General features: G+C 48.2%; 1 protein-coding gene across 3 annotated transcripts in view; it reads left to right on the top strand.

Moving 5' to 3' along the window:
* Nucleotides 1–17,900, top strand: part of KCNH8 (potassium voltage-gated channel subfamily H member 8) — a 953,382-nt gene that overhangs the window by 819,693 nt on the left and 115,789 nt on the right. The window lies entirely within an intron of this gene.

Raw genomic sequence — 17,900 nt, forward strand, 5'->3', positions numbered from 1 at the left:
AGAAGCCGTCCTATGGGTAATGAAACTTTAAGGCCCCCCTGCAACGTACGTGAAGTGGGACCCCATGCTCTAGACGAAGTCAGGAGCGCTCAAGCTAGGGGTCTGCTGCCCGCGCACAATGCTGGAGGGGACCCCGCTGAAGCTTAAGGCCCCCCCCCCCACATCGCGGGGGATGCAGGGGCTATGGTTACGCCACTTAAGCCGCTGACCTGCCCCCAATATGTTGGGAGATTTCCAGTCATTTTAGGTTCCCTGAAAGAGCGGTGCAGCTCTGGAAACTACTTATGTCAGAATTGCCTTGTTACTGGCTGAAAACATCTTTATCTTAAGACTGTTCATTTTTTCCCGTTCTCCAAGAATGAAAAATGTGAACATAATCATCTGGGGAAATGTCCATAATCCTTATTTTATTGATAACATGGATTTGCTGTGGCTGTTCAACCATTAGCCCTAGATGAAGGGACAGGTTCTGCACTAAGAGCATGTAAACAAAGTAGCTTTGCAAATTGAAATGGCCCCTGCTGTATATTTGGCACTGTTATGTGTAATGAATACATTTATAGGTATGTTTCAAAATAGAGGGCACACTCAAAAAGAGGGCTGGTCACTGGGTTTGTTATTTGTCGTTTGACTATAGCATGGCTCTCTTGATTCGACTAGCTCAGCTAAGGGGAAGGGCCGGTGAAAGCCCTCTCGGGGTGTGGCACGGAGGGGTGTGTGGGTTTGCTGAATGTGATTGGTGGCAGTCTCTGGCATAACTTGGGCTTGGGACGCTCCTAACTGGTCATTTTGCACTAGAGCAATGGAGGGCCTTATTTGAGGTTGGCAGATGCTGAATCTGCCATAAAGAGGCTGATATTCTACTCACCCTATATAGAGAGTACATGGGGGGGGGGCTCTATGTGCTCTAAATAGGGCAGAAGGACATCCTGTCACTTTTCGGTAGATATCCTCCAGCCACCAAACTATAAATAGGCTCTTACTTTCCCAATATGTATCCAGTATCCTACTGTGGATGTGGCCTGCTACCCTAACTCCAGTCCAAAGAAACAAAGAATGTGAGGGGGATGGGCTGCTGAGGAGAGTGGTCAGGCAGAGGCCATGCTGACATTATTGGTTAACCTTTGGAGCTGGCCCTCTCTCAGGTGGGATGCTGATGCAGGGAGGGAGGAACCTTTTTCTTGTAAGGTTTCTACTGCTCTGCAAGGAAGGATTCCACCGCTAAATTCTAGTGCTTGGTTCCCACGCAGCCAGAGTAGACTCCAGAAGTAAAATTGATTTTTGATGAGCATTGGAATCACAGTTTCCCCTTAGTGACTCCAATGCTGAGCAGCAGACAAGACTGGCCAGTATTCATTGACTACCAACCCTCCCCTTGTAGGACTAACAAAAGGATTCCCTGCGTAGACTGTGTCAGCGAAGACTCAGCTAGGACCTACACTTCTTTGGAGGATGAAGGCGGAGCGTGGAGTCCAGCCCCATCGGATGCGCGCTGCGCTAGTTTCACATTAAAGGGGTATATGGCTGGTAAGGTAGGGGGTGGAATCTTGGGGAAGTCATCAATGCCCTATAAGGAGTGGTCTGTTGCACCCTACCTAAGCGCAGAAGACAAAGGGCATTGGATTAGACAATAACACAAGGACACGTGCTATAAATGTCAATGTAATGTCTTCATATAGCGCTTACCATTCAGGGTAGCGATTTTCTAAGTTCTGCCTATTTTGGCAGATTAGACAAGGGAGGCACGGGGAGATAAATCGAGTTACAGGATCAAACATTTTTCTCACCTTTAGAGGCAAGGACGAGAACTCAAGTATGTGATGTGCATAGTTAGCAACTCAACGCTACAGAATATATCATCCCTAAAATAAAACTCTTTAGGGAAAAAGAGTAAATACTACAGGTGGGCGATAAATTCCGCTCCATCTGTGGAGTTGGCCACGTTTTGGATGTAACGCAGAGTTCTAGCCAAATTCTGCCAACCGCCTCGTGGCAGAGTTTTTTCTTATGTGCTGCTCGCCAATAGTAAGTTGGCGAGTGCAAGTGAGAGTTGGCATCCTCCAGCGTGATTTTTGGGCACTAGGAGGACACCCGGCGAGATTTTCCCAATGCGGGCTGTCACAACCATTTGTGGTGCGAAACCTGCCACTCATGTAGAAAATCTACTTAAGCAGCAGCAAAACCAACTCAAGCAGCAGCGGTCGCTGGCGCATGACGTGGTGCCGCTCACACTGATTCTTCAGCATGGAACAAACTCCTGGCACTAAAAATGTGCGCAACGTGATGATTTCTGTCCATTTGCGGAACTCCCCAGAATCTCAGGGAGTTTTCATGTAATCTTTCCGTGGAGTGAAATTCCACGAGGTTCCACCCACCCCAAGTAAATACTTGTATATCTGATAAATTATGCATTTATGTTTCTAATGAACTAACACTTTCCCCAGATATGATTCAGGTTTTGTTCTATTGGTGTAAGTTCTGACAACAGTATTTCTATCTCTACAAATATAAAGGTGTTAGAGATACCCCACTATCACCAGTAGGTCAAAATATATTGATTTTCAAGACAGCACTATTATCAATTAGAATGCCTTAATGTGTTTGATCACAATTTGGCAAGTAGGGACAAATAATAATTCATTATTTACCCTATGATGTGAGCACATTACATCTATATCATTTAAACTACAATTTTAAACTGAAAAAAATGTATCTGATATCTTAAATTATTTTTTTTAATGTTATTTCTACGACCTTCCTGTTGAGAGGAGATGAAGGCATGTGGCTGTCGATACAGGAGGTGAGGTGAGGTTCCCCTGCATGATGCCGTTAAGTCTTGCCATCACATATACGTTAGTATTCTTTAAGGCGCAAGGTTCCCAGAAGATCATGCCACCCTATATGTGGCTTTTATGCAATGCTAAAATCCATGATTAACAAACAAAATAAAGGTACAAATTTAGCACAAGAGATTCTTGTAAGGGGGATCCCAGATGTAGACTGATCTCATGAGCTTTGAGATCTTTACAGAAGGATAGGAGGACATCCAAGCAAGATTTCAATGTGGTCTGCATCTCAAGGCAGAAAGCTCAACCAGAGACATCTTAAGAATGTATAAGCCTTGATGACTATAATAAGCATATTGTTACCAACCCTCTCCCAGACTCTGAGGGAGTACCTGATGTTGTTCATCTATGACCAAATCAAGGCATTCCATGTTAATGTATGGCCATCTTTCTACCTCTCTCCAAACTGTTTTGACCACATTACAGAGCCAATGTGCATCACATCACACCTCAGATGGTTGCAAAGAGAACTTCGCCTTCAAGAAGTAGTAACTTAAAAGGCAAATTATTATACAGAGGCCACTGATCTCGCCTAGCATCACTGAACGTAGACTCTCAGATCATGGGCAGTATCAGACTTACACACGAAAAACAACTCAAATCAAGGTTCCATCACATCTCACTCCACACCTGGAGTGCAGTGACCCACTCACTGTCCTTCAGTCATCCCAAATAGGGTATAGAAACCAAACTGTCCTAGATGAGGGACATGCATGCACATGTGAGCAGCTTCAGAATAGGAGAGACTACACTAACCAGATTGTCCTCTTTCCTGCATGGCCGCACTCACCAAGTCAAAGCACGTGCCTCTTTTCTCTCTGGAACCTAGGAAACGGTGGCACGCCTCTGCATTCATCCCTTGATCTGATGCCCTGTAATAGTTGCATGGTGTTCTACTGACATAGAAACTTACAAAATTGGTTTTACATGTGTGTGAATGATACCTCGCTCCAGCTCGTTCTACAAGAAGGGTCTGGACATGGAAATCAAGTGCCTGTTTTTCCTGAAGCCGCCAGAACTGGCACTTCCTTAACAGTGCAGACATTCAAATTCTACCTACAGGCCAGTCTGACCCAAAGAACCCTTCAATTTGCCCCGCCCCTCCCCTCCAACACGTGTTCAAAAGGTTGGAAACCCAGGGAGGAGAGGAGACGCCACTCCTGAATCCAGGGCTGTGTATAAAGAGTCACACTGTCACAGGTAAGAGCTCCAGCCCTTACATTGGTGGTCACTCAGTCAGAATACCGCATAGGACATCACAAGTAGGTATTGGTACGGGTATATGTAATGCTATTTTTAACCTACATATACTTATTACGCCAAATTGTTCAGGAAGCTAGATCTTGGTCCAGGGAGCATGGTTTTTGCAATGTGGTGTAAATGTGTTCACTATCTTTTTTTAAATATTAATTGTTAAAATTATTTATATTTCTGGAAGGTTGGGTTTGATGGATAGAGTATTAAATAGAGCCTTCCTCTTTAATATTCACAAGGCATGAGGGTCTGTGACCCCAGCTGAATGTACATTTTGCAATGAAACAGATCAGTATTTCGGTCGCATTGCAAAATTAAAGGCTGTTGACAAACCAGTCAGTGTGCAGTTAATTACTAGTTTGTGCTTTGGGCTTCCTACATCGGAGCCATTGTTGTCTAAAACTGCTGAGATTTATTACCTGGGACCCGGCTACTAAAGTGTGTTTCTCCTCGGTAAGTTGCTTTCCAGCCACCAATCCTCAGCCTGGGGCAATAACACAGCAGTGATGCAGGCAGCAGACAGGTTACATTGAAGAGCCTGGCTGGGTGCTGCCTCCAAAGCATTTGCTGAGTCCGCACCTCCCACCCCCGCCCTGCTCTGATAGGAAAGACTGCTGATTGGACGAGATGCCTGCTCCATCTTATCACAGTTAATTATTCATTTTGTGGCTTGAGTCACCTCTGACTCTTTGTTATGTACCACACGAGCTGGAAATCAGGGCACTCTCTCTGAATGCGACTTTTAATCAAAATCTGCAGTGGGTCTTTCACGACAATGCACAATTCTTCAGAGTATGGAAATGATGTAATTTGCATGTAGTTTAATCCATCTTCTTGACAAGTTAACGTATGAAATGCATGTGTTCTGCATAATGTGTTGTGAACCTTAAGCCTTTGCCCTCTGTGGGCCATGCATCTGCAGCGAGGAGGTGTAACGAGGCTGTGGGCAGTAACGTGCACGCGGTTGCTGGACCGGCCTCCTCCCACAAGGTGCGGCCTGGAAGCAGGGTCGAGCATCTGAGGCGCCCGCATTATGTGAGGTGGAGGAGGCTGGGCGCACAGATGATTAGCCAGTCATTGGGTTTAGAAGTCCTCTCAATGTGCCTCCTCCTCCATGACTGATCCTACCTGAACAGCTGCTTCCCCTTCCACCAAAGACCCAGACACCTCTGCTCTGCTGGACTCCTACTCACACTCATCCCACGAATATACAGAACCAGATCGGGAGGAGGAGCGTTCTCTTACACTGCTCCTAAAGCGTGAAACGGCCTCTCACTCCACATCAGTGCCTCTTCCCTCATGACTGATCCTACCTGACCAGTCACATCTCCTTCCATCAACTACTCAGATACCTCTGCTCCGCAGGACTCCTACTCGCACTCATCCCACGAATACACAGACCCAGATCAGGAGGACGAACATTCTCGTATATTGCTCCTAATGCGTGGAACGGCCCCCAACTCCACACCAGAGGCTCCTCCTCTCCTCGATTTCCACAAGAAGCTGCAATCCTGGCTTTTCAATTAACCAACCAATCACAGGTAGGGCTCGGCACACCTAACTACTCAGTCCAGGATACCCTCCCTTAGCTCTCTTAGCCCTTATCTCTTAGGTGTGAGTCTAAGACTTCAATAGTGTGTATTTTAATCCTGAGTAAATCTATACAGAGAAAATTAGCAACACGGCTTAATGTAAAGAAGGATATGAGATATAAATGAGCATTCATTTTAGTTAATACATGCGCATTAACATGTGTCCAGTTGTATCCTTAGTGAAAGGTGAGATTTTTTGCGCACAGATTAACGTGTCCACTTGTGTGATTCAGAGGCCTGTCGTGGAAAGTGCTCTTCAAACTGTCATTTTATCTCACGCTGAGTGGGTTTGTCCCCTATGCATAAGTCACATCCAGGGCCCAAGTCCAAAAAAAAGAAGCGGGGAGACTAACCTAATTAATCAGTATGCAAGTGTCACGGCACATGCCATCACGCCACCTGATATCGCGGCACGTGAGGCGCGTGACATTACAGGAAGTGGCATCACAAGAAGTGACATCAGATCTTAAGCCCTATATGTTTAGCAGGTCTTTCATGAGTACATTTGAGCTCATTTCGAGTATACATGGAAATCCTCCTGATATACGCAGAAGATTCACACTTTTGTAAGCTTCACATAAACCACTGTTGCCTTTTGTCAGCGTAAAGCTTCCTCTAGCCAGATGCCCAGTTTCAGGTCCTAAATGAGACCTCAGACATAAAACAATCAGATGCCCCAAACTAATCCTCTTGAGAGGCCAGATGTTCTGCCACAAAGCCCCACCTCCCGTGGGCAAGAGCTGGTGTTAGATTGCGATACTCTCCTTGGATATTGCCCGCTGTTAGGGCTTGGAAGGCACCTTGGGTATGGATCAGAATGGAAAGACCCTCAGAGCATAGTGGTTACCCTGATGGCTCTTCAGATCCACGAGAAATGTGATGTGCCACAAATCTCCTTTCAGAACAAGGAAGAAAAACACGAGAAACAGCAAAGGGATCCAGGAGGTTTATTTCATACAAAAGAAAGACTCCATCAACAATCTCATTCCACCAGCCAAGGTCTAACTACGGGGCCGGCTAAGTGTTGGTTCAAGCATAAACATTCCAAGAACTTCAGGACCATACTATTCCTAAGACAGCTAGAATACTAACTTTGAATGCCACAGTTCCCCTACATCATAATCCCTGTTAGAAAATAATTTTTAAAAAGGGTTCAAAAGGTACTGCAGCATGTGTAAGCTCATCACAAAGGCTTCAGAACAGGACTGTACATTGTGTCAGTGGAGTTGCAAGGACTAGGCCTGGGCACTCAAGGGCTGCCCATGCATTTGAGCATCTGTAAGCTAAAACTGATCTCCATATTATGTCCACCTGTGTCCTTGGGTGATCATAAGTAGCAATACAGTAACAGAGGCAGAAAAATCCTGGAAAAAAGAACAGAGCAATGGTACACCACAAGAACTATCAGAGGAATCTGTCCTAGGAAGAGCTAGGAGTATGGCAGCTTGCTTGATTTATCTTCGCTCGGCCTCTGGGTACCTCAGAAGCTGCATTAAGATAGAACGGGGTACCTCCAGGGTTCGAAGCGATGCTATCCACCTGACTGAGGGCCCACTCGGATGCAGGAAGAGCCTGAACTAGAAAACACATCAAGAACCTTAATCAACCACTACGTACCTCTGGAGCATCATCAAGATAGAACTGGGTACCTCCTGGGTTCAAAGCGATGCTGTCCACCTGACTACAGGCCAACTAAGGAGCAGGGAGAGCCCAGGCTGACTCACCCTCTACGTACCTATGGAGCATCATCAAGATAGAACTGGGTACCTCCTGGGTTCGAAGCAATGCTGTCCACATTACTGCAGGACCACTCGGAAGCAGGAAGACCCCAGGCTGGAAAACACATCAAGAACCTTCCTCATCCTCTGGGTACCTCCTGGGTTCAAAGCGATGCTGTCCACCTGACTTCAGGACCACTCAGAAGCAGGAAGACCTCAGGCTGGAAAACACATCAAGAACCTTACTCAACCTCTACATACCTATGGAGCAGCATCAAGATAGAACTGGGTACCTCCTGGGTTCAAAGCGATGCTGTCCACCTAACTGCAGGACCACTCAGAAGCAGGAAGAGCCTGAACTAGAAAACACATCAAGAACCTTCCTCACCCTCTACGTACCTCTGGAGCATCATCAAGATAGACCTGGGTACCTCCTGGGTTCAAAGCGATGCTGTCCACCTAACTGCAGGACCACTCAGAAGCAGGAAGAACCTGAACTAGAAAACACATCAAGAACCTTCCTCACCCTCTATGCACCTCTGGAGCATCATCAAGATAGAACTGGGTATCACCGGGGATCGAAGCGTTGCTGTCTACCTGACTGCAGGCCCACTAAGGAGCAGGAAGAGCCTGAACGAGAAAACACACCAAGAACCTTACTCAACCTTTATGTACCTCTGGAGCATCATCAAGATAGAACTGGGTACCTCCAGGGTTCGAAGCGATGCTGTCCACCTGACTACAGGCCCACTAAGGAGCAGGAAGAGCCCAGGCTGACTCACCCTCTACGTACCTCTGGAGCATCATCAAGATAGAACTAGGTACCTCCAGGGTTCTAAGCGATGCTGTCCACCTGACTACAGGCCCACTAAGGAGCAGGAAGAGCCCAGGCTTACTCAACCTTTATGTACCTCTGGAGCATCATCAAGATAGAACTGGGTACCTCCTGGGTTTGAAGCAATGCTGTCCACCTGACTGCAGGACCACTCAGAAGCAGGAAGACCCCAGGCTGGAAAACACATCAAGAACCTTCCTCATCCTCTGGGTACCTCCTGGGTTCAAAGCGATGCTGTCCACTTGACTGCAGGTCCACTCGGAAGCAGGAAGAGCCTGAACGAGAAAACACATTGAGAACCTTACTCAACCTCTATGTACATCTGGAGCATCATCAAGATAGAACTGGGTGCCTCCTGGGTTCAAAGCGATGCTGTCCACCTGACTTCAGGACCACTCAGAAGCAGGAAGACCCCAGGCTGGAAAACACATCCAGCTCAACCTCTACATACCTGTGGAGCAGCATCAAGATAGAACTGGGTACCTTCTGGGTTCAAAGCGATGCTATCCACCTGACTGAGGGCCCACTTACGAGCAGGAGGAGCCTGAACGAGAAAACACATCGAGAACCTTTCTCAACCTCTATGTACCTCTGGAGCATCATCAAGATAGAACTGGGTACCTCCAGGGTTCGAAGCGATGCTGTCCACCTGACTTCAGGCCCACTAAGGAGCAGGAAGAGCCCAGGCTAGAAAGCACAGCAGGAATCTGACTCAGCCTCATTCATGAAGCAAACTCACAACTGGCAGCTTCTGCAGCACATGTCCTAATTTGTGTCATTTTCCTTTTGCTTTGTTTTTATGCCTGTAGTATATTATTTTAATGCTTTTTGATGCCACTCAGAACACCTCAGTGAAAAACATCCCTGTAATTCTTTGTTGTCCATCTACAATTCTATATGTTATGTGTGGCGCTCATGGAGAGCCACTCGTGTGAATACTAGATTTCAAATCTGATTTTTCACTGGTATGACATAGCAACAGTGGGTAACAAAGGCTGTTACACACTGTTACGACGTCATGATTATCATACCAGACGGGTTGCAGGCACATGTTTCGGAGTTCTTAAAGGACTCAGGAAGACTCTGGACATACTGCCCGCTGCTGCCAGGAAGACCCTGGTTCATGCACTCGTGACCTCCCGTCTTGATTATGGGAATGTCCTCTATCTGGGTGCTACAGAAAGATGTGTACAAAAACTCCAATGCGTGCAGAACGCAGCGGCCCGACTAGTTCTGAAGCGTCCGAGGAGAGCCCCCTCTAAACCGGCTCTCTCCCCCTTGCACTGGCTCCCAATCAGAGAACGTGCTCGTTTTAAAGCTCTATGTATGTGCCACCGCATTATACATGAGACCTCTCCAGCCTATTTGCGGATCTTCCTCACTCCTTACACTCCCACACGCCGCCTCAGGTCTGGGTTGGGTTTGGTTTGTATTCCGAGGGTGAAAAGAGCCAGGATGGGGGCCGCTCCTTTAGGTTTTTAGCGGCCCAACTCTGGAACAAACTTCCAGTATGCCTTCGAGTGGAACCCGTGGAAGGCACCTTTAGGAAGAAATTGAAGACTTTCCTATTCCCTCCTGAATAGACCTCAGTACCTGCTTTGCTGCCCTCATCGCAGCGCAGGGACACACTGTTCTAGTGTAACCATGCGCTTTATAAGTTTATTAATAATAAAGGAATTCCAGGGTGTTATGACAGGGCTCTTTGACAGCCTCTCAGCGCAGCACTGGCTCTCGGCTCTGATGGACAGCAGAGGACACTGCTTTGGGAGAGGACCGGGTGAGATGGCACAGAGGGTCATGGTTTGGGTGGCTGGTGCCTGGTATGTTTTTTTACATTTCGGACTGGGAGGGGAAGCCATGCTTTGTATGGCTCCCTCATTGCTCCACTGCCTTGCGTAGCAGTAGAAAGAAGCAGAAATACATGATTTGCGGGGACTTACATACCATAAAATTATAGATGGGTAAAAAGTGAATAACTGCTTTGTTTTTCATCTTGAGGTTCTCAGTGCCATCACAGATAACTCGAGCTTCTCTCTCATGGTCTTTTTGTTATCACTCAGAACCTCTCTGTGAAAACCAGTCCATTATTCACTGTTCTTCGCCTGTTATTCTGTGTACTAGTATGATAATCGTCATTACTACTATTTCTCAGATCTCCTTCGCGTCTCACGGCCGTTTGGCAGTGCAGGATGCACTTCTAAGGCCACGTGCTGCGCTGTCGCTTCGTCCTCGCGCGAGCCTTAATGATGTCCCGGGGGAGATGCGGCCCTGCCAGGAGATGCAGGTATCTGCCTGCCTTTGATTCAGGTCTCCATCAATAGATGTCATTTTGTGGAGCTGAAAGACGGCTCGCGCAGGACGGGGGAATCTATCTCTACCGACAGGGCATTTAATTAGTCCACAGCCCTTCGTAGCACACTACTATTAATAGCGCTCTCCGCAATCTTGACTGGGCTGCTGCCGTGCTCCAGTGGAGAAGAGTGGCACTGCAGCGCATTGAAGCGCGAGCTTGATATTCCAGAGACTTATAGACAGGGCCACTGGAATTATGTGATTATATGGCGATTTTCACATAATGATCGATTTACCGCATTACCCCCCCATGGGTCCTCCCCGTCCCAGTCCTTACAACGTGAGGCAGGCCTGCCTCCAACCAGCCAATCACAACATCAGTATTCAAAAGCTTACATAAGCCCCTCCCACCTACCGCCAAGCCTGTTTTTTTTCTGCTCGGACGGCGGTCGGAACACTGGTGCTCCCGGTTCCTTTTTCTGTTTCGGATTTTCTTCAGGACGGTGCCATGAGTGTTTCATTTGCAGTTTTATGCTTCTGGATTATTTACTGTGTGTTTTTCACGTCAGTATTTCATTTGCAGTTTTATATTTCTGCATTGTTTACTGTGTGATTTTCTCTCGGCGCAGCCGCTCCGGTCCCCCGGTCGGCCGCGCTCCTGTTCTGGGGTCAGGGACACTCCCTGTTCATGTGCTGGGCTGGGGCGGGGAGTTTTCGTGGTGCCCTGGCCCTGGGTCATTCCGGCGCTGTGGCTCTAGTGCCGCGTCCGGCCCCTGCGGCCTTGGTCTTTTGACCTGGGGCTGTGGGTGGAGACTACAGGGCTGCCCTTTTTATCTTTCATTTCACAGTCTCACGTTGCGTGATTTGGTGATTGGGGCAGTGTTACTTAGAGGTTGCTGGGCACTTCCTTTGTTGTGTGGTGAGTTCCTGTTTGGTTTGCTCGAGTTTGCTCACCATGTGTGAAGGGGCTTCTTCACCTGTGCCTGCTTGGGCTGTTTCCATGCGGCATAGTTTCCGGATTCTGCAGGTGGATGACGTTTTTTGCGGATTCTGGGGCTGCGCTGTAAACTGTGAAAGGGTTGGGACCCTGCACATACTGTCATATTGCCCTGAGGTGGTAATGTTTCATTCTGTGCTTTTACACAGTTGATAATTTCGGCTGTCCAGTCTGGGCTGCCGGAGCCTGCGGTGCGTTGTCCTGAGGATGATGTTGGGGACTTGCACTATTCCTCTTTGGGATGGTACATCCCGGGCATGGTTTTTTCTGTTGTGCTGGTCATTATTCGGGTGATGCTGGGTTTTGGCCCTAGATCCCTGGCTGTTGTGGGGTTTTTCTGCACAGTATGGTTCCTCTGTGGTGGTTGACCTTCCCTTCCATGATGTCCTGTTGGATATCTTGACTGATGCATGGCTTACGGCAGTTACGCAGGGTCTTCCGCGTTTTCTGGGTTAGCGGTTTCGCTTGGCGGACTTTGTCTCAGACTTTCCTGCATTTGAATGTGCTACTTCTCCTTTGGGGTGCGTACTGGCTCTTGTTTGGCCTGTTCTTCGCTGGTCCTTTTCATGGGTTGTGTGGAGTTGTTTGGCTGTTTACGGGTTCTGGGGGACCCTCCTTCCTGTCTTGGCTCGGTGGGTTGAGTCTTCTCCTCGGCTGTCGTGGCACTGGTGCCTTGGTCCATTGTCTGTTTTTCTGTGGCTCCTTGGATCCCTTTGCTGACAGTCTGTGTTGTGGTGCTCTGTCTTCCTCTCGGCCCTTTTATGGTCGGGTGGGGGGGGCTGTGTTCTGTTTGGTTCCCGGCATGCGGCTGCCCCTGGGTGTTGGTCGCCCAGGGCTTTGGGTGTTGTTATGCCCTGGAGGGGTCTCCGTGACCTGGTGGTTGCGGTTGCGTCTCTTCTTCTTTGGGTCTGTGTTCCACTCCTGGTGTTCGTCTGGTAGTGGGTTCACTGTCTCCGTTACTGTTGTTGTTGCGATTTTGGGGGCTTGGATCCGTTGTTCCTGGCTTGTTGGTCCGGTCTGCTTCCCAACTGGTGGGTCCTGTCGGTCTTCGCTGTTGGTTGCCGGATTCCTTTCCAGGGCAGTCCCCCTTTTTGGGCTGTTTTCACTGTTACTCCGTTGTCCTTGGGCCCGTGTTACGTTTTTCCTTCTTCTTTGGGCGTCGGCCTGTTTTTGTCTCTGGGCACTGTTGTACTGGTTCCGGTGGCGGAGCGGGGCCTGGGTTCCTCTTCCTCTCTGTTCCTGGTCCTGGCGCCTGTTGGTTCCTTTCAGCACGGTTCTGTGTCCCGGGGCTTTGTAGGGGTTGGTGCCGCTGGGCGGTTGTTCCCCTTGCGGCCTGTCGTTCCCCTTTTCCTTTTGGGTGTTTTTTTTGGGCTTCCCTGGATTTGAGAGTTGACTGTTTTTCACGTTCCTTCCATCCGGCTGGTCTGCGGTTTGCTGTGGATGGGTTCCTTTACCTGTTTTCAGGTGTTGCCTTTTGGCCTCTCTCCAGCTCCCCAAGTTTTTCCGCGGTGCTGGCTCCTGCTGTGCGGGTTTTTACTGAATGGCTATTCCACCCTGCAAGCACCTGTTCTTCTATTCTTGGAAGTTGTACAGGGTCCGGCCTGGTCTGTACCTGAATGGAAGACCGCCTGGGATGGCCAGGTGCTGTAGGTTTTTCCCTATGTGGATTTTGTACGGTTTCTGCTTCCACCCTCCTTGTTGATATTCTGGCGATGGTGGTGTTGATGGCTTTGTTCCGGTTTCTGGGGTTCGTATTGGTTCTGGCCATTTGTCATCTGGTTCCTGTTCTGGGCCTTCGGTTTCTCAGGGCATGTTCGTGGCTTTGCAGGGGGCTGTTTTCTCCCTCTGGCTCGGTTCTCTTCCCTGTTGACTCTTTTACGGGTCCTGCTGGGTCACCCTTCTGCCCCGGTTCAGGGTTGGTTGCAGGCCCGGAGGGTGGTGGCTGCCTCCACGGCTGTGGTTCCTTGGGCTTGCCTGCTCCTCCTGTCCTTGGTGTTTCTTCTGCTTGACTCCTTGGGTCGTTTTCCATGCAGGTTGCGTGGCTCTGGTTCCTCTCTCCCCTGTTTTGGTTCCTGCTTTGGCCTGGTGGCTTTGCTCTCCCAACCTGGTGTATGGGGTGCGTTTTCAGCTCCCTTCTCTACTCGGACGCCTGTCCTTGGGGTTGTTGGCCACGTTGGGGTCCTTGGTGGCCGACGAGTCTGTTGATTCGTACTGGCATTCAGGTGGCTCATTGTTGCTTGGGCCTTCTTGGAGGGACCGGTTGCGTGTATCTGTTCCTGCTGGCTTCCGTGTTTTGTTCCCACATGGCTATGGCTCCTTGGTATGTCTTGGTGGCACTGGCTCCCACGGCTCTCTCTGGTCGGTGTCTCCTCTGTTGGCTTTGAGTTTCTGTTCGGGTACGTCTGCGTTTTCGTTCGTAGACTCAGCTTGGGCCGTTTCCTCCCGTCTTCTGTTTTGTGCCATCTGGTGCTCGCTTCGGCAGTGCTTTTTCTTTGTTTGGCTCGATTTGGTGTGGATTAGCATAGCCCCTGTGCATTTCCTTGGCCTTCGGGCATTCTGTGTGCCTTCCCTCCTATTTTCTCCTCCTGAATAATCAGGGGGTGTGGGGGGGGGGGGTGTAGGTGTCTGTATCGTTGGCCTCGCTGTCTTTGGTTTCCTCTCCTGCTGCTGCTGGCGGGGGACAGGTTTGGCCGGCATCCCTTGACTCCAGCTCCGCTTTTGGGTCTGCAGCTGGTTTTTGCCCTGTCTTTGTCGCTTGCTTCTGACGGCCTGGCTCTTGTGCAGCTGTCGTTGGTGTCTTTGGGCTGTTCCTCTGTGGTGGCTTGTGACATTCGGTTGTCACGTCGGCCTTCGACCCTTGGGTGCTATGGTCGCCGTTAGGGTTCTTTTGTCTCTTGGTGTTCTTCCCATTGTGTAGATCCTGCGCTGGGGATCTTGCTTCTGTGTTGGAATTTCTCAGGGATGTTTTTTTTTTTTTTTTAATAGATCCTTGCCCCTTCCGCTTTGTCTGATCAGTGGGCGGCGGTTCGTGCTTGTCGAGGTCCTGGGGCCTCCTTGGTGGTTTTTGCCCCCTTTGGTGAGTCGGTTTCTTCGGAGAGTTCGGCTTTGTCAGCCGGTCTCTCCATTGCTCGTGCCTTCTTGGGTTTTGCCTGCTGTTTTGGGGGGGTCTGCTGTTGCCCCCTTTTAGGCCCTTGCTGGTGGCGGACTTGTTATGGTTGTCCGCTATGGTGGGGTTTTTTTTCGGGCCCTCTCCTCCGCTCGTCGGTTGGGTGTGTTGGGTGCATTGCTCGTTTCTTTTCCCTATTGGAAGTTCCTGCCGGTTCGGGTTGTTTTGCGGGTTGTTCCGGCCTTTCTGCCTGTAGTTTCTTCCCGTTTCCTTTGGCAGCTGGAGATGTTTCTTCCTGGTTTCCTCTTGTAATGCAAAAGAACAGAAATTACACGATACGCCTGCTTGAGTATTTAACAGTAATGTGGGCCACCGGAACAGGGAACCCCGAGAGAGTAAGCGTTTGGCAGCTACTGCTGCTCGTGTCCTGTTGAATTTGGTGCTATTTTTTTCTTTGTGCAAAATGTGTACTCAGACCATTTTTGACACAAGGGTGCATTTTGCTCCAAGAAAATAGCACTGAATACTAGATTATGCTTCTCGCGTAATTATGCATAATTAGGAGTCATTTTGCAGTACTTACAAGTAATTACCCAAGGGAGAATTACGCCAGTTACGCCCACCCCCTGTGTAATGCCCCACTTTTCGATTACTTCACTCTCACGGAATGCACTGGAAGGCTGTTGCATGAATACAGAACACGGAAGCAGTCATAGGGTACGCGCGTGCTCTGTGCCCTCGGTGTGCGATAGAGGCATGAGTTTGCCAAATATTTGTCGTTACCGTCTCTGATTGGTCAGTGCTTTAGCCAATCATGTTGGTTGGCGTGCCCTTCACATAACTGGGGCATGCATGCCCAAAAAAAGCTGAATGTAAGACATTCTGCTGCAGGTGGGGAATCTAGGCGTTCCCGGCTGTGTCGAAATGGTATGGCCAACACACAGATGAGCCTACACTTTACATATGCTCAGCTTCCCCACTGTATACAAGATGTTCACATGTCACGCATTGTGTTGGAAAAAATCCTAATTAACAAGAATATGATTAAAATTAAGAGAAACAAAGTATAAACTTCAATATTAGTTTCAGGGTTTGCTTCTGCTTTGAGAAACAAAAGCATTGGTTAAAGGGGACACACCTCACCCCCTGCAGTGAGGGGCACAGCCATATCTCACGGCTCATTACCCTCCCTCTACAAAATATTAAAATCCTGAACAGCTCGGAAGAGAGATTTTTCCCCCGCCCTGGCACTGACATATTTTCCTACATTTCAAAGAGCTCCTTTAATTATCACGCCTGCCCCCGCGAACCTACAATCGTCTCCTTTCTGCCTGAACCGAATCTGCCAGACTGAAAACTAATTACTAGACGAAAAGACTTCCTCATTTACCATTGACTGAGCAATACCGAGGGTTAGCTCAACAAGCCTAGATTTCTTACTAGGTTAACTTGAAATACATTTTAATTTAGAAGTTCCCATCTCTACGGCTGTAAGTTGTTTTTAATCTGAAAAATATACAAATAGATTAATTTGTTCCACCTATCCATTCCATTTTCCTGAGCAGGATAGTTTGACAAAACCTTTTAAAACTTAACATGCACAAAAAAGCATATTTTGCATCTTTCTTACAGCTACAGGAGGGGGCAAAGCTTTGGTCTGGTGCGGTACATCAGCTTCGTGAAATGTCCACCATTTTCAATTTCAATGTTACACCTTCAAACCTGAAACACAAACACAGAGGGTCTTCGTTCAGAGAGGGGGGGGGGGGGTCTCATGTGAATTATGAATGGTGAACCCTAGGATTGATCCCTCAAAATAATGAGGAAATCTACAAATCATTTAGATTTACACACTCAATTAATTTATGGACATGTTCACATTTGCCAGGATTAACAACACCTCTGGCATGCATCCAGAAACTTCCACAAATTTAACATTCCAGACAGACTCCTGTCCCCTACATTTGCTTCTGTGGTTGCCCTGGCATGGGTGGAAGCCAATATGTACAGATTTGGGAAATACATAGTTCTGTTGCATCAGTGAGGGCTCATAGGTGCAAGAATGTATTTAGCAGGGAAGGTCAGTGGGGTAGTTTAACAAAAAAATTATTGGGATTATATTGGCTTCAGATGTCCTTTGGAGTGGACCTCATGAAAGGACAGAAAGTGGCATTAAATGACCTCTGGCCGCCCTTGTCCACAGAAAACCCTGAGGCTGTTGCACGTTTGAAAACATCGATTGATAAGAGACATGATCACCTAGAGTCTAACACAAGCAGCAGCTAAAGCCGTACATATTTTTTAGAGATCAGTGGTAGGAGGGTTTCTCCAAATGAAGTGTTGTTGCATGTAGGCCCATAGCAGTAGCACTCCTGACAAAGTGACCGCCGTCGAGTACCACGCAATGGCTTGAGTCCAGAATATCCAAATGACCCCAAATTCAGATCAATTTGAGGTAAATTGATCTGAAGAAATCCAGAAGGCCCATCTAGGTTGTCCATGGCGGCCAGAGTCTGGTGCCGAAGGTAGTACAGAACAGGAAAGATTTCGAACCTTTGCTGAACTTCACGTGATCCAGGCCAAGTCTGCCGTGGAGTGGAGGAAAGTTTCAAAGGGATAAACTTTGGAAGCGTTGAGATCGCTCCTCACATTGTCGGTTGCCTGGTTCGTACTCAGCAGGATCATGGAAACCTTTGTTACGTTTTTGGTGCTTGAATTCGCTGAAAAGGTTATAACACATGGGGCCTGAAACAGTTTTGTGGATCACATAAAACATCTTGAATTTTATTCCTTTCATAACCAGTGGCCAGTGTAAGCACTTAAATGCTGCACAGAATGCTGAGGACAAGAGTGACGCAGTCGTGCTGTTGTGTGCCCACCACAGTTTCTGCAAAAGAATTGCTGGCATTGTGGAGAAAATTCTATTTGAGTAACTTGGGTGAACACAACATATGCATTAATGTTTTGAGGCAGATGAGGTGGAGGGGCCATCCCAGCAGCAGCCTTAGAGGTTAGACATTTGACTTGTGGTGATGTTCCTCTTACGGGAGGAAGGAAAGACAAGCTGAGGTCAAACATAACCCCCATAGGCTGAGACTCATTGTTTGAGGTGGGGAAGTGAGAAAGAAGCATAGAAGAGGAGTGCGCCTGAGGTTACTGAACCCAGGTGGAGGAGGGCTTCTCTTTTTACAGCATTTTGGCATAGACGGCATTCCTTCATCCACCTCTAAAGCCTCGTAAATGTTAAGGAAATTGTATAA

Source organism: Triturus cristatus, chromosome 10 (assembly GCF_964204655.1).
Source record: "Triturus cristatus chromosome 10, aTriCri1.1, whole genome shotgun sequence".
Taxonomy (NCBI): Eukaryota; Metazoa; Chordata; class Amphibia; order Caudata; family Salamandridae; genus Triturus; species Triturus cristatus.